Source organism: Cavia porcellus, unplaced genomic scaffold (genome assembly GCF_034190915.1).
Source record: "Cavia porcellus strain 051 isolate PalLab524CR breed Dunkin Hartley unplaced genomic scaffold, mCavPor4.1 scaffold_5, whole genome shotgun sequence".
Taxonomy (NCBI): domain Eukaryota; kingdom Metazoa; phylum Chordata; class Mammalia; order Rodentia; family Caviidae; genus Cavia; species Cavia porcellus.
This window is the reverse complement of record NW_026947488.1, coordinates 62,002,337-62,022,860: the sequence shown is the minus strand read 5'-3', so window position 1 is coordinate 62,022,860 and position 20,524 is coordinate 62,002,337. Positions and strand designations below refer to the sequence as shown.

The 20,524-nt window shown below is 38.1% G+C and overlaps 1 protein-coding gene across 1 annotated transcript in view; it reads right to left on the bottom strand.

Moving 5' to 3' along the window:
- Nucleotides 1-20,182, bottom strand: part of Slc35g2 (solute carrier family 35 member G2) — a 29,931-nt gene extending 9,749 nt beyond the window's left edge. Inside the window, exon 1 of the mRNA XM_003476737.5 lies at nucleotides 20,006-20,182. The gene's annotated coding sequence lies outside the window, so the exon portion shown is untranslated. The remainder of the gene's footprint in view (nucleotides 1-20,005) is intronic.
- Between the last annotated feature and the right edge of the window lie 342 nt (nucleotides 20,183-20,524).

The window sequence follows — 20,524 nt, the reverse complement described above, 5'->3', positions numbered from 1 at the left end:
CTGACCAAAACCACAAGATAATAAATTTGCATTTTTATTCGTATGTGTTTTCAGGACATAATGGTTACATTCTTTGTGGAAAGTTAGTGCATCTATTTCATACATCTTAATTGTTTCTTCAACTCCTTCCTCTCCCTTCCCCTCATCTCTTGATCTCCTTCCTTTTGAATAAGATCTATCTTCCTACTTACTATCTCTTTTATTTTTCTCTTTATTTATATTTTAGATTTCTCATAGAAAATAAATCATGCAATATTTAAGCTTGGGTGTGTCTGATTTATTTCACTTACCATTATGGTTTCAATAATGAATCAGACACACATATAAATACTGCACTGTTTCTCTAGTGTGAGAAGCCAAAAGTGAAAATAAGGACCAAAATGTATATAAGATTGTGAAATAGGGAAAAAATGTTCAAATGATGAGGGGAATTGGGAGGAGTAAAAAAATGAGGAAAGAAGGCAAAAATGGGAACAAAGCTTTTTATTAATGGGGAGGAGAGATTAAAAAGAGTGTAAAGGAATGGGAAAATAAAAGAATCAAGTTATATCATGTACAGACACAAATTATCTATGATGAATGTATATCTAAAGTGTACCAATAAAATCCAAGAGAAGAAAAAAAAGCTATTTTCTCAAAGTGCCTCCATTTTCTTACAAATGAGTCAAGTTTAACTTTTCTTTACAGCAGAGTACTCCATTATATATAAACACTACATTTTCTTTTTAAAAAATTTTTATTAGTACATGTTTACAGTATGTAAAATTGCACTCATTATGGGGAATTGATTCATACAGATACCAAATCTCAGTTCTTTTTTCCCCTACTCTCCACCCATTTTAAAATATTTTTATTGCCAGTATCAGATTTATTTATTTGTTTTATAAGTCTTTGTCAAGTTAATTATAATAACAGATTAACAGCCAGACTAACAACAGGCCAAAAATTATATAAAACACACTAAACAATATACTAAACCAGGGTACATTTTTAAATACATTGAACATCCTGGCTTATAATAACATTTTCCTTTTTATATTTTGCACTTCATTTTGTTTTATTTTGTTTTGTTTTGTTACCAGGGATTGAACTCATGACCTTGCACTTGCCAGGCAGGAATTTATGCCACTGAACTGAATCCCCACCCTATTTTGTACTTTATATACTGAATTCTTCATATAGGAGAAACCATGTGATATTTAAACTCATATGTCTTACTTACCTCACTTAACATTATGGACTCAAGATGCACCCATTTTCATACTAAGGACTGAATTTTATCCTTCTTAATGGCAGAGTACACTCCATTGTGTATAAATATATTTTCTTTATCCATTCACCTATTGACAGACATATAGACCACTTCCAAGATTTAGCTACTGTGAATTATGCTGCCATAAACTGGGGCATGCATGTATCACTGTTAGCTTTTTTGTTTTAATTCATCATGTCTGTGGTAATTTTATACCATCATTCTGTGAATATCTATAAGCTAGATGTGTTACAGACAGAAGACCCACATGATTAGTATAGACAAAACTGCCTACATGAAAACCCATGATTTTTCTTTAGAAAAGAATTTTTGGCCATCTTAAATATCTAGAAATGTTGGAAGAGTCCACAAAAATGTGAGCCAAGTCACAAGGATAGATGAGTTTATCCTGAAATAGAAACGATTTGCTGACATGCTAGCCTGAGATCTTTTGAAATAGCTAATCATTGTTGTTGTTTTGCTTTGTTTTTTGCAGTGCTATAGACTGAACCCAGGGCTTCATGCATGCTAGGCAAGTGCTCTACCTCTGAGCTACACTGCTAGCTCTGAAAGGAATACCAACCACAGGCCTTGGCACACAGCAGGTGCTCAATAAATACTAGCTTGATTCCTTGCTGTTAGTCAAATACCATGCAGATTTTGCCACTGGCATTGCAGAAGTGCTTATTTTTCTCTCTGCTCTGTTCCTATTACAAGAACATTTCCTAAACATATAATTTAGAAATTGATATATATTTTAGATTAGAAATATTTTAAAGAATATTATTTTAATGTAAATGTCAGTAAATGTTTAATATTTTGAAATTTATGAGTATTCATTCATAATGCCTGTCTAATGATTAGCTGAAGATAATATAAATGAAATCTAATAGCCTTAAATTGCTATAAACTTTTCTTGAGGAGACAGGACAGTGTATTTAAATTTTTAAATTTTTATTAATATATGCTTGCAATACTAACGACTGCCTTCACTGTAGGGAGTTAGTACATACACATAACATATCATAATTCTTTTTACATTCCCCTCCTTCTTCCTCTCTTTCCCTTCCCTCCATCTCTTAGTCCCCTTCCATTTGCAAAAGACTTCTCTGCTGCTTCTTATAATTTTTTATTTTGCAATAATTAAACTTTTACGTAATTTATAATATTATTGTCTCAGGGTGCATCCATTTTCCCATAAATGATTCAAGTTTATCTTTCTTTATGGCATAGTAGTAGTCCTTTGTGCATCAATACCACATTTTTATGCACTCACCTGCTGGCAGACACATAGGTCAATCCCAAGACTTAGCTATTATATGAGTTGTGTGGCTGTAAACATAGATATGCATGTGTTACTGTAATATAATGTATTTAAGTCTTTGGGGAAAATACTAAGAAAATACTGGGTTGAATAGAATTTCTATTTTTAGTTTTTTGAGGACTCTCCATATTTTTTAATTTTATTTAAAGAAAAAAATAAAACAGTAAATAGGTACAAGTGATACAGAATTTCAAAAAAAATAAACAGTAAGAAATCTCTAGTTAATAGATTACATATTGTCATCTTAGAAATAGTTGTTCAAATTACAAAATTAAAACATACAAAGTGGACATTCAAACAGTGAGATTGCAAACAGTTGTATTCAATTATCCAACAAAAACTTAGTAATATTGTCATCTATCTTACACACCTAAACACACTTGCAGTATCCTTTAGAGCACTTTCTTTTCTTCTCTTAAGGACTCTCTATATTGATCTCCATAGTGGTTATACTAGCTTATATTCCCATCAACAATGTAAAAATGTTTCTTTACCCCACAACCTTGTCAGCATTTATTATTTGATTTCTTGGTGATAGTTATTTTTTCTAGAGTAAGATGGAATTTCAGTGTTGTTTTGTTTTGCAATTATCTAATGGTCAGAGATACTGAACATTTTTTCATATACTTACTGGCCATTTGTACTGCTTCTCCTGAGAAATAGCTATTCAGTTTAGTTGCTGTTTTGGATTAAGAACTAGTGGTCAACTTAATGCCAGCTGGATTATATCAGCATGGTGCTGAGCTTAGATGTTCCACCTGAGGAAAGTTGCCAGCATAAATAGAGATGTGGAGAAGGAGAAGGAAGGCATTAATGCATTATTGCATTGGAGCATTGTGGATTTTCCTACAAGTTGTTGTTTGAGCCACTGGTTCCGCTGGAGAAGCTTTGGTCCTCACATCGAGCATTGCTTCCTGGATCCGGAGAGGAAGATGTGTGCTGCTTGGTCTCCAGGATGAACTCCTCACACTGGCTTCCTGGCATGTACTCGACTGTGCTTGTCATCAGAGGAGCTTGGGGCCTCCGTGTCACTGAGGATGGCTGTGGTGCTTTTCAGGACAGCCCTGGTCTTTGTTGTGAGTGTGACATCTAGGCTCCAGATCCAGCATAGAGCCCTCAACCTATCAGCACAGCTCCTTCACCCCACTGGCATGGACTTTCTGGCTTTCACCGCTGACCTTTGGGCCTTCCCAGCATGGATCGGTAAAGGAGACTAGTGTGAATCCTCCTTGTGGGCTCTACACCTTCAGTTGGACTCGTGGGAGACACTGTCATGGGCTCTAGGTTTTTGTCTGGACTCATGCAGGACATTGCTGTGGGATCCAGGCCCTTGGCTGAATATTCCAGGTCTTTACTGTTGTGGATAGATTTCCTGTACTTTCTTGTGTTTTACTCTGGGTAACCATCATAAAATAATATTATAAATTCCATGTCCTGATTCTAATTGTTCTCTGCACAAACCCTGACTACCCAGTTGCCAATTTTATAACTGTGTCTTTTATTTTGGAGATAAGAAATTTTTGCTTTTTATATATTCTAGATATTATTCTTCTGGAAAAAAGGCAGCTGGCAAATTTTTTTTTTTTTTTTTTTTTGCAGTTCTGTAGAAAAAGTTGTTTCTGGCAGTTGTTTCCTTTGCTGTGCAGAAGTTTTTAAATTTGTTATAACCCCATTTGTTGATTCTTGGTATTATTTCTTGTGCAATTGGAGCGCTGTTTAAAAAGTTCATACCTATGCCTATGACGTCAAAAGTTTTACCTGTTTTATCTACCAGCAGATTAAGGGTTTGTTTTAATATTTAGATATTTGATCTATTTTTATTTTAGTTTAGTACATGGTGAGAGATATGGGTCTAGCTTCAATCTTCTGCATATGGGTAACTACTTTATCCAGCACCACTTGTTAAAAAGGCTGTTTTTCCAATATATGTTTTTGGCCCCTTTGTCAAAGATCAGGTGGCTGAACGAGGCCGTAGTTGTTTTCTTTCATGTTCTGTTCTGATCCATTGATCCACATGTGTATTTTTGCACCATTACTAGCTGTTTTTATTACTGTATCTTTGGCATCTTAGTAGTATAACTTGAAAACCAGGATTGTGATGCCTCTTGCTTGTGTTTTCCCTTTTTTGGTTGGTTTTGTTTTGCTTGTTTTTGTTTCTGTGTGGTTCAGGTTGGTAATCGTGGGCTCACAGAGATTCTCCTGCCTCAATCTTCTTGGTGCTAGAATTACAAGTGTTTGCCACGATGCCCAATTCCTGCTTTGTTCTTTCTGCCCAGGATTATTTTTACTATTCTGGGTCTCTTCTAGGTTCCATATGGATTTTAAGGTAGTTTTCTAAACTATCCTAAGTTCTATGGGCAATGCTATTGTTATTTTCATTGGGATTGCGTTAAATCTACGTATCAGTTTTTGAAGTATGGCTACTATTTTAACAATGTTGGTTCTGCCTGTCTGGGAACTGGGATGTCTTTCCACTTTTGAATGTCCTCTCCAATCTCCTTTTTCAGTACACTATAGTTTTCCTTAAAGAGGTATTTACTTCCTATATTAGGTTCATTACTAAGTATTTAATGTTTCTTGAAGCTACTGAGAATTGTATTATTTTCCTAATTTCTTTCTCAGTGGGTTCATTATTGAAGTACAAGAGCACTGATTTTTGAGTGTTGGATTTGTATGCTGGTACCTTGCTGAATTTGTTTATTAGCTCTAGGATTATTTTGGTGTTAACTTTGGTCTTCTCCATAAAGGATCTTGTTGTCTGAGAATAAAGACAGTTTGATTTCTTCTTTTCAATATCCCTTTTATGTCTTTCTCTTGCCTGATTGCTCTGACTAGAGATAGAGCAGTATATAATAGTCACACAGACAATAAACAATTTGCTTCATTTTGTCCCAAAATGATTACTGTTTAGGAAAATAGTCTACAGTTTATCAAGGAAACTAGAACAGGTACTGGCACAGGATTTCCTTAAAGATGAATGGATTTGTGTTCAGACTGAAGGAATACATACCAATCATAGTGAACAAAGATTTAGAGCCACTAATTAGACACAGTCTGAGTAATTCCTTCAAGTTATCATTTCCGAGGGACTTTTTAAGTCTTATGCAATTAGATAATTCTGTGGAAATGCAATTGTCAAGGCAATTTTATTTTCTTATAACTCTCTTGCAATCCTGTCCATCTCCCAACTACTTTCACTCAAATTTTCATCTAAGCCTAGTTCGTCAGACAAGAAGAGGGAATGGCCAAGCGCCAAGTACTAAAATTCTCTCAGACCTCTTATTTTTTGGTATGATATCAAGAACTATTATTATATGACTCCATGTCCTCCCACATCCATGCAGGCAAGATTTTTTAGGACATCTGGAGACTCTGGAGTTCTATATGGCCTAAGGTGGCTTCTTTAATTTGCCAGATCTAATCCTTAGAACATCCAGGCACCCCATAAAGGTAGCAGGAGAAATCAGCCTCCTTTGTGACCTATGAATTCTATGAAGCCTAGAGAGTTCTCACTCATATTTGTATTTCTACCACACAAAGAACATTTGGTTTTATATCATTTTTAGGGTTTGTTTTGTTTGTTTTGAGACAGAGTCTTGCTATGTAGTTCAGGCTGGCCTTGAACTCACTATGTAGCTCTGGTTGGCCTGTAGTTCTGGTTGGCCTCCAACTCATAACATTGCTCCTGCCTCAGCCTCCCAAGTGCTGAGATTACAGGGATGCACCACCACACCTAGCTTACAGAGCATATTTAATATATGTTGATTCAACAAAAATACTGTTTTTAACTGTGGTGTTCTACTGTTATCTCTTGAACTTTGTCCTATCCTGCTATCAACTATAGTGAGCTTTCTATTCATTCTCTCATTTCTGTTCTGGCCTCAACTGCCTTTCTGGCTCTCAGTGCTGAGGACACCAGTTCCAGATTGCTGAGGAACCACTCTCTCAGGCTGCAAAGACAGTCCCTAGATTTTGTGCCCCAGGCTGGCCCAGGATTGTCAGAAATATCAGTCACCATTCAGGAGGATCATCAGCACCTCCACAAAGTTTCTGGACTGAGAATACTGATTTTGACCTGCGTCATTTAAGAAATGTCAATGTGAAAACAAGAGTAGGATCCTGTTATCCACAACTCCTTGGCATGTGAGACAGATCCCAACCTACCCAGCAAAGAAGGAGCAAGGAAATGGCAATCAAATGGACTGACCAAGTTCGGTAAGCATATTCACTGAAAGGTTAGCGGTATTTGGAATATTAAAGACAAAAAATTATTGATTCACACTGTTTTTCTATTTTCAAAGGGTATAGTATCTACAGTAAGATATACTTTGAAGCATTCACTTGAGATAAAAATGCTAACATATTAGAAGTATCTTTATAAACTATGGAAAATGTCTTTTATTTCAAAATACTTCAAAGTAGTCATCTAAATACTGTATTTACTAAAAATATGAAACTTTTATATCCTGTATTAAAAGTAATTACTTAGTGTTTTTTATTTATGCTAACTAGAAGTGATTATCTTCTACATTTTATAAAAAAATTTTTTTAGGAAAAACTTCCGGGAGAACATGGCAGATAGATTACAGCAGCTATGGAGGCTCTCTGAGATAGCCAGCTTAGAATCCAGGAATGGTGTGGTGTGAGGAGTCCTAAGCAAGGGGAGATATACCCTGCCGACCCAGGAACGAACTAAGCTGAGAGAAACCAACTGGAAATGCAATCCCGGTGCTATAACCGGAATAGATAAAATCTCAGCGCAGAAGCTGGAACCCACACCTCTGGAAACCACAATTTGAATTTCCTGCCACTGGTGCTGCATCTGAATAGGCACAGCAGGAAGAGAGATGTGTAAAAGCTCTGAGAGTGGGAATCGGCAAACGGAGTTGAGAGCGGGACTGGCGGGGAGCCCTGCATTGACCTGCGGTGAGTGAGAGGAACGGGGACCCTTCCATAGACTAGGAGGCTCCAACAGAGGACATTCTAGGACAGGGCAGACTAGCCAGAACAGGACACTGTAGTGTCCTGTTCCCCTCTCAAGCAGGATTGGTGGGAAGCGCTTGGCCTGGGTGACGCTGTGGACTAACACTCAGTAGGCTAGCCCAAACCAGGTCCCAGCACCTGGCAGTGCACCCTAGCAGTGAAGCCTTCAGTAGGTGACCTGGAGGGGCAGGCCCAGCAGAGGCTGCCCAGGTCTGTGTCTCCCTAGTACACTGCAGTGGGCGGGAACAGCTAGCCAGCAATTCAAACAAACTGTAAATGACAAAGAAAGAAACTGGGCCTCCTATATACACTTGTACAAAAGGAACAAAAAGTATGGGAAGAGGGAGCAACAAGAAAGGGTGCTCAGTCCCCAATCCTGAGAACACTGATCCAGGAAAGGTAAATGCAAAGGAGAATGAGGACAGAAAACATGCAATATCAGACACAGCGCCAATAGAGAAAGCGATATCTCCGGAGCCTCATACACAAGTTCAAAAGTGAAGTATTTAATGAAGTAAAGCAAGATATAAGTAGAATAGTTAGAGAAATGCTAAGCACTGCCCAAGAAAAAAAACATAGTGGAATGGAAGAAGACCAAAAAAAGGGGAGAATTGTTTGATGGAGAATATAGAGAAAACATAGAATATGTGAAGCAAGTTCAAAGAGATTACCAGGAAACTAAAAACTCTTATTGAAAGCTGGCATAACAGCTTGAAAGAAACTAAGGATAGATTATCTGAACTGGAGGACAGATTTGTAACATGGAAGCATGAAATGAAAAACTTCTTAAAAATAACAAGGAAACAAACAGCAATAATACAGAGGCTAGAAGATGATAAGAGGATCTATAACTTAAGAATTAAGAACATTAAAGAAGACGTAGGGACACAAACAAATGAACTACAATGTCTATTCACAGAAATAATCCAGGAGAATTTCCCTAATTTAGCTAAAGGTAAATATACTCAGATGTATGAGGCATACAGGACCCCAGCCACCTACAACCCAAACAGAGCTACACCCAGGCATATAATAATCAAAATTCCAGAAATCCAATATAAGAACAGAATATTAAAAGCAATCAGAGATAAGAGACAGATCACTTACAAGGGAACACCCATTAGAATTACAGCAGACTTCTCGGCACAAACCATCAAATCATGAAATAATTCAAGCTTTGAAAAATAATAACCTCCAGCCAAGATTGATATATCCTGCACAATGTCCCTAGAAATTGATGGAAAAACAAGGTACTTCCAGGATAAAGAGGAACTAGGAGAATTTGCAACCACCTATTCAACTCTACAGAGAATACTCCAGGATATTCTAAAAAAGAAAAATACCAAGATTACAGAAACAGTGGCAGAGAGGCCACAATGAATGGAGCAGAAAGCAAAATGAAGAAGACAAACTGACAATTAATGACAGAAAAATAGCTCAACAGAAATGAGGCAAAGAAGGTTGGATGGTAGGAACAGCTATTTTGGATAAAACAAGACATCATAATAGCTAGTGCTGAGTTAATATCATCTTGTTTTGAAGTCCCATCAAGCTTTTGTTCTTCTGTCTCCATTGGTCTTAACATGTTGTAATTTATTACATGTGGTAATATAAACAAAAACTTTTATAGACAAGGAGATTATACAAAAACCATTGTTCATTTTCTGTTAGCTGATTCTAAATACCCTGTAATACTGTCATTCTCTTGAATGGTTTTACATTGTCTTGATATGTTTGATGCTACAATATACGAAGTTATACTCAAAGATTTCAAGGAAAGAGATGCTATGGTAACTACTTTTATTTTGCTTAAATGATTATGTTTTGACCAGCGCTGTTTTATTGCTATGCCCTCTTTTATCTCAATCTCCTTTTTTTTATTACTTTTTTATTTTTATCTTTTTAATTAGGGAAAAATAAATAAAAAATAGCAGTATATATTTTAGTAACCCACTTTGATTTCCTATTAACTTGATTTGAAACCCTGTATTGCTCTCACCATCTTGTTTTGACTGACTGATTTTCCTCTATTCCATTTTGCTTGATAGAACCAAGTTCAAAATTATAGGCAACAACTGTGAAGACAATAAGATTCATTATGACACCCATTCTGGTTGACATTTATCTTCTTTTGAAGTCCTGTAATGTCTCCAAGTATTTGGTTTTATTGGTTTTGTTCTTTACTATTTTGTTCAATTTTATTATAACCGATGATATAGGCAATTCTTTTTAAGATAGCAAGAGGCATTATGGTAACCATTGTTGATCACCTTGTATTTTGTTTTTACATTATGTATTATGTTCATCCTTTTGATTTGACTGACTCTGTTTTGTTATGTCACATTTGGTTTTACTCTCTTCAAAAAAAGTAATAAGCACTGTGGGAGTAATAAAACCCAAAATGTGTAATTGTCATTGTACAAAAGAGAGGAAAAGAAAGTGCTCTAAAGGATATAACTGCATGTATATTTAAGTGTATAAGATAGATAACCATATTACTGAGTTTTGTTGGATCATTGAACAGAACTGTTTGCAGTGTCAATGTTTGAATGTCCACTTTATATGCTTTAATTTTGTAACTTGATCAACTATTTCTAAGATGACAATATGTAATCTATTAACTAGTGATTTCCTACTATTTATTTTTTCTGAAATTCTGTATAACTTACACCCTTTTTCTGTTTTTTTTTTCTTTTTCTCCTTAAATAAAATTTTTTTAAAAATCAAAAAAAAATTTTTTTAGCAAAAATGCACCTTTATTTAAAGCAAAAAAAAAGTATTTTCAGCAAACTGAGAGCAGGCTGGCAAAAAGATTCACATAAGCCCTAAAGATCAGGGAAAGTGATTTTTTTGTATCCCAAATTCTCAGGTTATCTCTCACATGTAAATAAGGCACTAAGACAATAGTCCTCTCAAACACTCAGTCAGCATTGCTCAGTATAAATTGTCCTATCAAAAAACCTATTTTGCTTCTAGTTGCATGCGATTGATTTGGGGAGTTGGGGCTCGGGGGTCAAACCCAGGGCCTCAGGCAGGCTTGGTGAGTGTTCTACAACTGAGCCACACATGCACTCCCTTGAAAGACACAATTTTACACTGGACTTTAGACTGGGTTTTATCCACACAATTTGTGGACATAATAGTTTCTCATAAGTACTTATGGTAAAAATATTGTTTGGGGGAATTTTTTTTTTTAACCTGGGATTGAACTCACCACCTCACACTTGCCAGATAAGTAAGTGCTTGTGCCGCTGAGCGAAATTCCCAGACCCTGCCTTGGGGATTCTTAAGGATGAATTCAGACTTTTATATCCATATGGATTAGGAGTAAACTAATAATTTTCTGAAAAATTAGGCAGGATAGTGAGCCAGTCATAGTAGCTCAGACTTGTATTCCTAGGCACTAGGAGGCATCAACTTGAGTCCAGAAATTAGAGGCCAGCCTGAGCAATACAGTAAGAACCCTTTAAAAAAAAAAAAGTGGTGGTGGTAGGGTCCTAGGAAGCAGATTGATGGTAGAGTGCTTCCTCTAATACTACCAAAAACAAAACAAAACAAAAAAATAAAAACGTTGAGCTTCTTATTCTTCAGAAAAAATTTTACTCTGATTCAGAATGATAATCTTGCTGCATTTTGCAAACTGGCTTTGTCTCTCTGACTCTGTAGCTCTACCCTTTAGATAGGATGCTGCTTTATATTACTGAAGCAATTGCAAACTTTGTCACCATAGCCCCTGGCTGCACTTCCTGACCCTGCCAACCACCTTGTAAATGCATCTTCTTTCTTAGAAAAAGTGGGGGAAGAATATGCATGAATCAGTCCAAATTCATGTGCCTTGTTGATGAAAGGTCCCTGGTGCCATCTTTTATGAATATTACTTCTTACAGTGCTTAACTGATGCACAGCAGTGTCAGAACTGGATGACAGCTCACCACACCCAGGATAGAAAAAGTTCAAGGAACATCAGGCTAAATTATAAGCTCCTAGCACATTATATAAAATCAGCTTAAATGAGACTATGTGGGTTAAGAAAGACCCTTATTTGGGGCTGAAAATAAGAAGCTTCCCAAGAGGATGTGGGTCAAGGTTGCTTTGAGGGGCTAAGTTAGGTTGAAGCTTTGGATATCAAGGGCTGAGTTGGGGATGAAAGCTTCTTATCAGTGAACTAGGAAAGGCTGAGCAATAATGGACTCCAGAAGGGACCATACTGGAAGCAGCAAAGTAGTATGTGGTCTAAGGGGCTAAGAAGACTTGGACAGAACTGAGCCATGGAAGAACGAAAGAGGCCTGAGGATTTTTCTATGCTGGGTTAGTTGGGGTTGTAGGAGGAATTTTTAAAAATCATAGCTAAGGGGCTAGGAGCTGCAAAGTTAGGAAAGAGATCTGATGGAATGGGGTGGGAAGAGATGAGGTACCCCAAACAGAAAGGCTGGCCCAAATTTGAGCTGGAGCCTCAGCTGACAGTTTTAGAGCAGAGAAATGGGAAAGGGTCAGCCAGTAGCCCTCTGTCAGCATGTCTGACTGCAATAAGTCTGTAGTAGCTGGCTCTAGAAGAGAAAATGACTCAGAAGAAGGAAAGAAATAAGAGCAGAAGGTATCAAAAAAGAAAGGAGGATGGGAGTTATCAATCTGGTTAGAATTAGCCAAATATTCAGCTTATCATCCTGAAGATAACTGGACCTGTTAATTGAGAAGGTAGACTCCTTGTTACTCAGCAGCAGTTAATGCTTTTGTAGACTATAATGGACCACCCCTATCAGGAAAGGAAAAGGTTAGAAAGGCCTTATGTGGCAGTTTTCAAACAAGTAGGTTGACTTGGCTTGTATGAAGGCGATGATGCCTGATTTGGAAGAGAACAATTTATGTTGTGATGCTTTAAAATTCATTCTGGCACACTAATGACTGTGTTGGCTGACAGCTAAGAACTTGCTGTAATGCAAATCTTTCACCAGTTATAAGTGATGCTTTCCTTTCCAGAAAAGAGTCTTTCTAGTCTCTCAAATAGTGGATTTTCCAATTTGCATAAAATGTCATCCTCAATGAATATATTATCTACCACAGACTTTCCTAGTGTCTTAAAATTTTTTTAAAGATCAATTTTTAGTGAATCAGCACCTTTAAATTCAGCAGTGCGTGGTGAGTCTATTAAGGGAGAGGGAAGATGCAGGAATAAAATGATTTTTTTTATATTTTCATGATTTTTTTGATGTACCTAAATAGTTAAATCACCAATTAGGTTAAATAAGGTTAAATGCTAATTAACTGTAAAACAAATTACTAGACTATACCAATATGTTTGTTAAGATTTGAACTTCTCAATTGTTTATCATTTAACTTTTATGAGAGTATCAAGCAGCCCAGCTGAGTTCAAAGAAGCCTTCCAACCTGCAGTATATACAACAATTCCAAGACAAAAAAGAAACGCTCCAGGATCAACAGAGTCTACTCTCAATCTCTCAAATACAACATAAACAAACTGCTCACATTTGCCCTGTTCTTACTGCCATTTATGTGAAAGTCAAGCCTGAAATCCCCCAGGCGGTCAGAACTTAGGGAAATAGCAAATGAGTTCATTCAAAATTTTATAAATTTAGTTTCATTTAATCATAACCTATCCTTCACACCACAGATGTCATTCACTAAAACTACAGTTTAGTCACCTCTTCCCATATACTATTTCATCAAATCGCTTAAGGCCTTCAAGAAATGGTAATCAGATGCCCTCTTCTATCAGACTACACTGAAGTCAAATTTTGAGCAAACTTGATAACACGATTAGTAATGTAGTATACTTAATTTCATTAAAATCACTTTAATGTCTGTAGGAGCACACACACACAATGCTACTGAAAAGCTCAATAGAAACTACAAATTTCTGTCATTGACAAGGATATTGCATACAAAGGACAAACATAGTGTAATCCATTTCACTCAAAGTAGCATGTACCAAAATTTAAAATATGCGAGCTCTTTGCTTAGCCATTCCATTTCTGGAAATAGATCCTAAGAAGATAATCAGTAAATTACATAAAGTGTACGTGAAAAGATACTTTTTCATGGCTGCCCTTATACAGTGAAAACCAGGAATTAATCTATTTGCCCATTAGTGGGGAAGGGACAAGCAAAAACATCAGTGTAATATTACAAAGCCACCCAAAAGGATAATATATGTGAATATATATGAGAAAAATTTCATATCACATTGCTGAGGAAAAAGGTATAAGAGTATCCATGGTGTGATTCTATTAATATAAATAATTGTATGTGTGTGTGTGTGTGTGTGTGTGTGTACTTGTGAATGGTAGAATTTTAATTATCAGTATTTTCTTCTTTTTATGAGTACATTCTTAAAAGTTTTCAAAGTGAATCATTATTTTATGTTTTAGTTAGCCTAGAGCAGTCCCTAGCAAGCCAACTGTAGTTCCAGTATTTCCATGCCTTCACAGGGGAGAAAACTGGATAAAGAGATCCTGTTACGTAGAAACCCTGAATAAATGGTGTCTAGCACCCAAACCAAAACAGAGGTAAAACGGTGTCTAGTACCCAAGATAAAATAGAGGTGAAAGTCTTCACAAACTGAGGAAGATGCCTTTACTGCAGTGTTTGAAAGAATTCAATGTGTGCGCCTATGTGTGTGTGTGTATATATACACACGCACATACATATAACCATGTTTTTATGACTAACTGAAATATATGTAGATTCCAAATGACAGCAAAAGTATAACATAATTAACCTTGACTTTTCTTACATAAGTTACCACCTCATAAATCTTCATGCTAATATAAGAAACTCTGACCTGAACAGATGGATCTCATGCTGTTCTCTAAAACATGCACAGATTTCTGATCTTCTGGACCAGGAAAAGAAGTCAACACTAAAACAGTAAACACCATCCTCCATCTCCTAGAATTTCACTTTTAGTTAAGCCACTAATAAAAGCAGTATTTCCTTCTTTAAAAATAAAACACAGAGATGTTTTTTGTCTTAAAGCAATGTCCCCTGGACAGAATAATAAAACATAGTGGGTTATTTGGAGAATGGCACAGAGATAGTGAGGCAGGGGTTTATGGCTGGTTAGCTGGCCCTGAGCCTTACCAGTTCTGGAGAACCTCTCACAATGGCTCTTGCCAGGTGGCTGCTCTTAGCTGTCTCCAACCCTCATCTTCACAGGTCTATAGAAGCCCTGGAGGCTAAAACTCTGCTGGTTAACTCTTCACCCCTAAGAGTCTCTTTTCCACGTGCATTTTCATAGAAGCAATTCCATGAACAGACCTTAGCTCAAAGACTCAATAAAAGATTTTCTATAAAGTAATGAACAGCTTTGAGACTGAATTCCTGTTCTGCAACTTTCTAGCTGGTTCAGGCTGTTTCCTAACAGTTGGAGGGGCCAGCAGGACTGGATGTAAGGAGGAACTGGGGCCAAAGACATGGCTTCTTAGGTGAAGAGATTGGTTACGTAAAGAAAGAATGAACAAAGAAATGTATAGAGGATAAAGGGAGCCAGGTTTTCACCAACAGAAAAAGAAATTACAAGGCCATTCATTTACAACTGGAGACCACTGACCCAACAAAGCAATCTCCGGCAAACTTCACTCATCCCTAAAACTTTCCTGGTGACCCACATGGAGAAGCCTCACAAGAAATAACTGGCTTTTCCTCTGAACTCTAGAACACCTTCTTCTGGGCTTTGTTACTGTCCTTGACACAATATCACTGTGAACAGCAAATGAAAGAGTAGCCACTGATAAACTGCTAACCCCAAGCATAGGCATTTAAGTCTAACTTTTTTCTTAGTAATTCCAGTTCCTGGCTCAGCACAGGACTCACTCAACAGATGCTGGCAGAACAAAACCAGTTCTTTGGTTCATATCTAGATGTTCCCCTAAAGCTTTACACACTCATAGGTGGGATGTTTGGAGGTGGCTATATGGAGGGTGTGTGATACTGGGTGGGATTAAGATTGTGCGATAACACAATGGGTTTAGCATAGTTCTAGGTGTGGATAATGGATAGCATAGTTCTAGGGTGTGGATGGCAACAATCAACAGACTTAGAGCCTGAATAGACTACAAAGGACGGGAGGGAAGGCAGGCTTGCTGCTTGCTGTTGCTGCTTCCTATGCGGTTGCCATGAACTGTTTCTCCTCTGTGATGCCCCTTTATGCTCCCTCACTATGGACCCAGCTGACTATGGACTGAAACCTCTACATACTGTGAGTTGAAATAAATCTTTCCTCCTTTAACTTTGGGTGTTGGGTGTTTTGTTTTGTTTTTGTCTCAGCAACAACAAAACTAAGACGGCTAATCTGCTCTGAAGAAAGTTCCTCCCCTAAATAGAAAACTCTACTTCTGAATTTAATTAATTGTGATGCAGAGTTAGGTTGCCACAATTTTGCAATTCTAAATTAAGGAAATCCAAGACAATATGAAAATCTAAGTGTTGTCCACCAGTATCAACAGTCTCATTTATCTTTATCATTTTTGTCCTTATTTAGAACAATGACTCTGCCAGAGTTACATAGAAACCAGGGCTTAAAAAAAAAGGAAAATTCACCTAACATTTCTTCTTTCCTTCATCAATTTTTTCATCCTTATTGTGCTAACCACAAATAATTAAATTGCTAGATACGCCAACAACTAAACAGATTACTGGGAAGATCTAAACTGGATAGCAGTGCTAGTCAAGGTATAAGGTATTAAGGATTGTAGCTACCCGTTTGATTAAAATATTATACTGTCAAAGTCTAACTCTGTAAGCTCCAACTGAAATTATATTTGATTTTTAGGTATATTTATATCTACACACACCCTCATGACTTTCTTAACTCTGTTTCTTTGGAAAAACCCAGAAGTATATAAATTAATGCTTTAAATTTAGGACTTGTGGGCAGAGAATATAGCTCAGTGATTGAAAAATTGCTTAGATCCTGGGTTCAGTTTCCATCACAGTAAAATAAAAATAAAAACAAACAAGTAATTTACATTTTATGATCTATTTATCTCCCTGGCAGTTTGTGTCCTTGCCCCTTCACCAAATATGTATGTTGAACACTGATCCCCAGTGTGAGAGCGTTTGGAGGTAGGGCCTTTTGGAAGTGATTTGGAAGTGATTCAGGGTCTTATTACTAAACTACATCTTACCCTATTTTTAATTTTTTATTTTGATATGGATTCTTCATCACAAACTTGTAGTCTTCCTGCCTCAGCCTCCCACATTTTGGGGTTTACAAACCTGTGCCACCAGGCCCAACTGTGGGCTTTAATCTTGGACTTCTCAGCTTCCATTAGAGAAATAAATTTTCATTTTTTATAAGCCACTCACTTTATTACAGCAGCCTGAATGAACTAAGACACTCCAAAAGTATTATTTTCTGATTTCACATAGCTAAAATAGAAGTATCAGCTACATTAATTAAACAAAACTCAGTGTGGTTGCTGGCCCATCCTCATCTTGGGATCTGGAGCATAGTACTGTACCATCATTCTTGACAAGCTCATTGACAGGTTTGCCAACACAAATAGATAAAGACTACTAGAGTTTGTTCAAAAACAGAGTTAATGACCAGATAAAAGCAATATGGTTACCATGAGTAAATAATTCACAAAAGAAAAAATACAAATCAGTAGTAAACATCTAGAAAGAGATACATACAGCTTCTGTAAAAGACACAGAAACAAAAATTAAAAGAAAATGAGAGCAAGGGTGTGGTGGTGCATACAGCCTGGGCAACTTAACGATTTAGCAAGACCCTGTCGCTGTACCAAAATTTAAAACAATATAAAAGGACTGGGGACATAGCTCAGTGTGAGGTCCTGGGATTAAAGGAGTAGACCATCATGCCAGGCTAAGTAATTACTTCTTATGAAGCAATCGCCAGTAGAATTTGGAATCTACTGATGAACTGAATTTAACTCAAAAGTAAAATGGGAGAATAATCCTAGAGTTTAAAATGTAATATTTTTGTAAAATCTTAAATATAATAAGTTATTATAAAGGGATACAAGACTGATATAAATGTCAAAACTTATAAATATATTTATATTCCAGTATGTAAAGGTTGAATTTTTATACAGCTTAAAATACAAAGTACAAAGTTTAAAAAGAAAAAAGGAAAAAATTTGTAAAACACATAATGTATAAACAGCTTTCATAAACCAAAAAATATATAAGCACCCCAGTAGAAAATAAAGATATAAATTAGCAAGGTATAAAACAAGAAAAAAAATAGCAAGAAGCATATAAACAGATGTTCTTTTCTGTCTGTCCAATTGGAAAATACTTTAATAAAATGTCATTTCAGTGGAAGTATGGGGATACGTCAATGTTGATAGTGGTGTTTATTGGTATTATTTATTTATTTATCTGTGTGACACTGGGGATCAAATTCAGGGCCTCATGCATGCTAGGCAAGTGCTTTACCACTGAGCTACACCCCCAGTTCTACTTATTTTTTTATTTTGAGACAGTGTGCCACTAAGCCCAGGCTCATCTTGAACTTGCAATCTTTCTGCCTCAGCCTCCTGTGTAACTGGAATTACAGTGGCATACAGTTTCTTAGTATGATCTGAAAGTAGTATTCTTCCAATAAGTGCTCCTCAAATGTGGTAGTATTGGAGATGCTAAGAATACTACAAAATAGAAGAAAAAGGAAAGGAACAACTGAACAAATAAGTATATCAAAAATAAAAAGTATCTACCCTTTAAACCATCAGTTTTTACCCTGGACCTCAGAGCAAGATCCTGTGTCAACAGAGCAAAGCAAAACAAAAACTTCACAAACCGTAACCCATCCATATATTTGAAATTGTTAGTTATTATCTGGACCTTGTATTAAAAGCTACCTTTGGGAATCTTTTTTTAAATATCAATATCAGTTTTACATTTTTCTAGGGTAGGTTTGGTGGGTTTTATTGCTCTTGTTATTATAGTTATTTGCTTTTGTTTTTGATGGTGCTGAGGACCCAGTACAAGCCTAAACACGCTAAGCTGATGGTCTACCACTGGGCTCTTCTAGACTAGCTTGTTTTCTGGAATTTAAATGTGTATGAATCCTCACTTGCTACGCTAAATATAAAGCACTTCAATATACAGGCACTAAGCCTTTGGATTGTGAAAATTAATGATACTCAGAATCCATAACATTAGACGTGTCTAAAAATAAAAATAGATGACAAAAAGTTTTATAAAATGTGTTAACTATGGCACATGATCCCTGTGAAACGCAATGTGCATATACACATATGTATGTGTATCCTGCATACGTATGTGAGGATGCCTGTTTATGCTCAGTGTGTACTTTCATGTGAATAATCAAATCTGCTATGCATATGCTTTATCAGCACCGCCAAGGCGAGCCACACTTGCTTTCAATGTTATCTTCAGGAAATCAGAATCAAAATCATCTGCAATGAGTTTCAGTGTATGACCCTCTCCACTACATCCACTTGCCTTGGAAATGGGTTATTTTTGGCAACCATGCCCATTAGAAGGACATGGCCCAGAAGGCCAGTTGAGGAGACCTGAGGCCCTTCAGCACCACGGACACGGGCTTCCCTGCAAGTCTTTACCCTGGAAGCAGCAGCGTAATTGCCCCTCCTTTGCTCCTCCCGTTGCCCGTTGCGTACTTTGCACGGGGCTCCTTGCTATCTCTAGGCCTCCATCGCCGCTCGTTCTGGAACTTTCCACCTGGCTCCTCGTGGAGCTGGGTAAAAGCCCGCACGGAAATGGACGTCTCCTGCCTGCTCTCCCCGCCGACCTCTTCTCGCTCTTCTTTCACATGAGGCCGAAAGCGTGCCCGTGGCGTAGATGTCTACACCCGGAGGACCATCAGGGGCGGAGACTGCTGTCCTCCGGGGGCTGAGGAGGCCGAGCGCGGACTGCAGCGAGCTCGGCCATGGCGGTCCTTCCTCCTCCGCCCCTCGCCCTCGCCTCTCCTAATCGGTTTCTTGTCACGAAAATCACCCCAACACTCTGGCGTTCACGGGTCATGGACTTGAGACACGAGAGTACTGGCACATACACATTCTTGGCCATATTCCCAAAACCATGCAGCATTTTAAAAAAAGTTGTACTAGGAATAGATCCAGGGCGCCACAGGGACTCAGCCTGGCTAAGGGCCGGGGTGGGGGGTACAGCGGCCCCAGACCTTTACCCTAGAGGCCGGGGGAGGGCGCGGAAAGTTGATGAGGCAGGAAATGGGGAGCTGGGATGAAGCTGATGCTGACCTTACCAACCCACGGTTTGGGTTCTGCAGATCAGCAAATCGGGGTTTGCAAAAGGGGCGGGACGCTTCACTTCCAGCCAGTTTTTACCCCCCCAAATGGGCTGTCTCTTAGTTGTCAAGTCTAAAAGTGGGTAGTGAGTCCGGTCCGCTCCCATCCCTTCCCGGCCAGGCTGCGGGGCAGGAAGGGTACAGGTCCCAGCCGGCAGAGCGGCTCGATTACCTGAGTGTCGCCGCGAGGAAGGTGCGACCCGGGCTCTAGAGGGTCTGCTGGGTGCGGGGCACCTAACGCAGCCTCCCAGCCAGTTGCGGCCGCCGAGCGCTCTGCTGGGGCTGCCAAGAGCTGGGAGCAGCAAGAGGGGCGCCACCGGCGCGGACACTGCGCCTGCGCTCTCCGCTGCCCACCCCACCCCCATCCGGAACGGGCTGGAGTCTACACCACTGGGGGCGCCCAGGTTTAGTGCCTGGGCTGAGGAACTTAGTCTACCCTGGCGATGGAAGAGTAATCCAGGGATGTGTGAAACACTCGCCTGACTTCTTTAGCTAAGGCCTTTGGAGGTGGTGGGTTTGAAGCGGTCATCCACCACTCTGAAAGAGTTCAAAGAGGTAGCTCAGTTCCACCCAATCGTTTGCATTTTGAAGTTGATTTTGTATTTTTAAAAACGTGCCCAGCGTCAGCAAATCATAATCAGAGTCCACTATACAGTTTGTAAATGAAGTCGTTGAGAGAAGGATCTTGGCA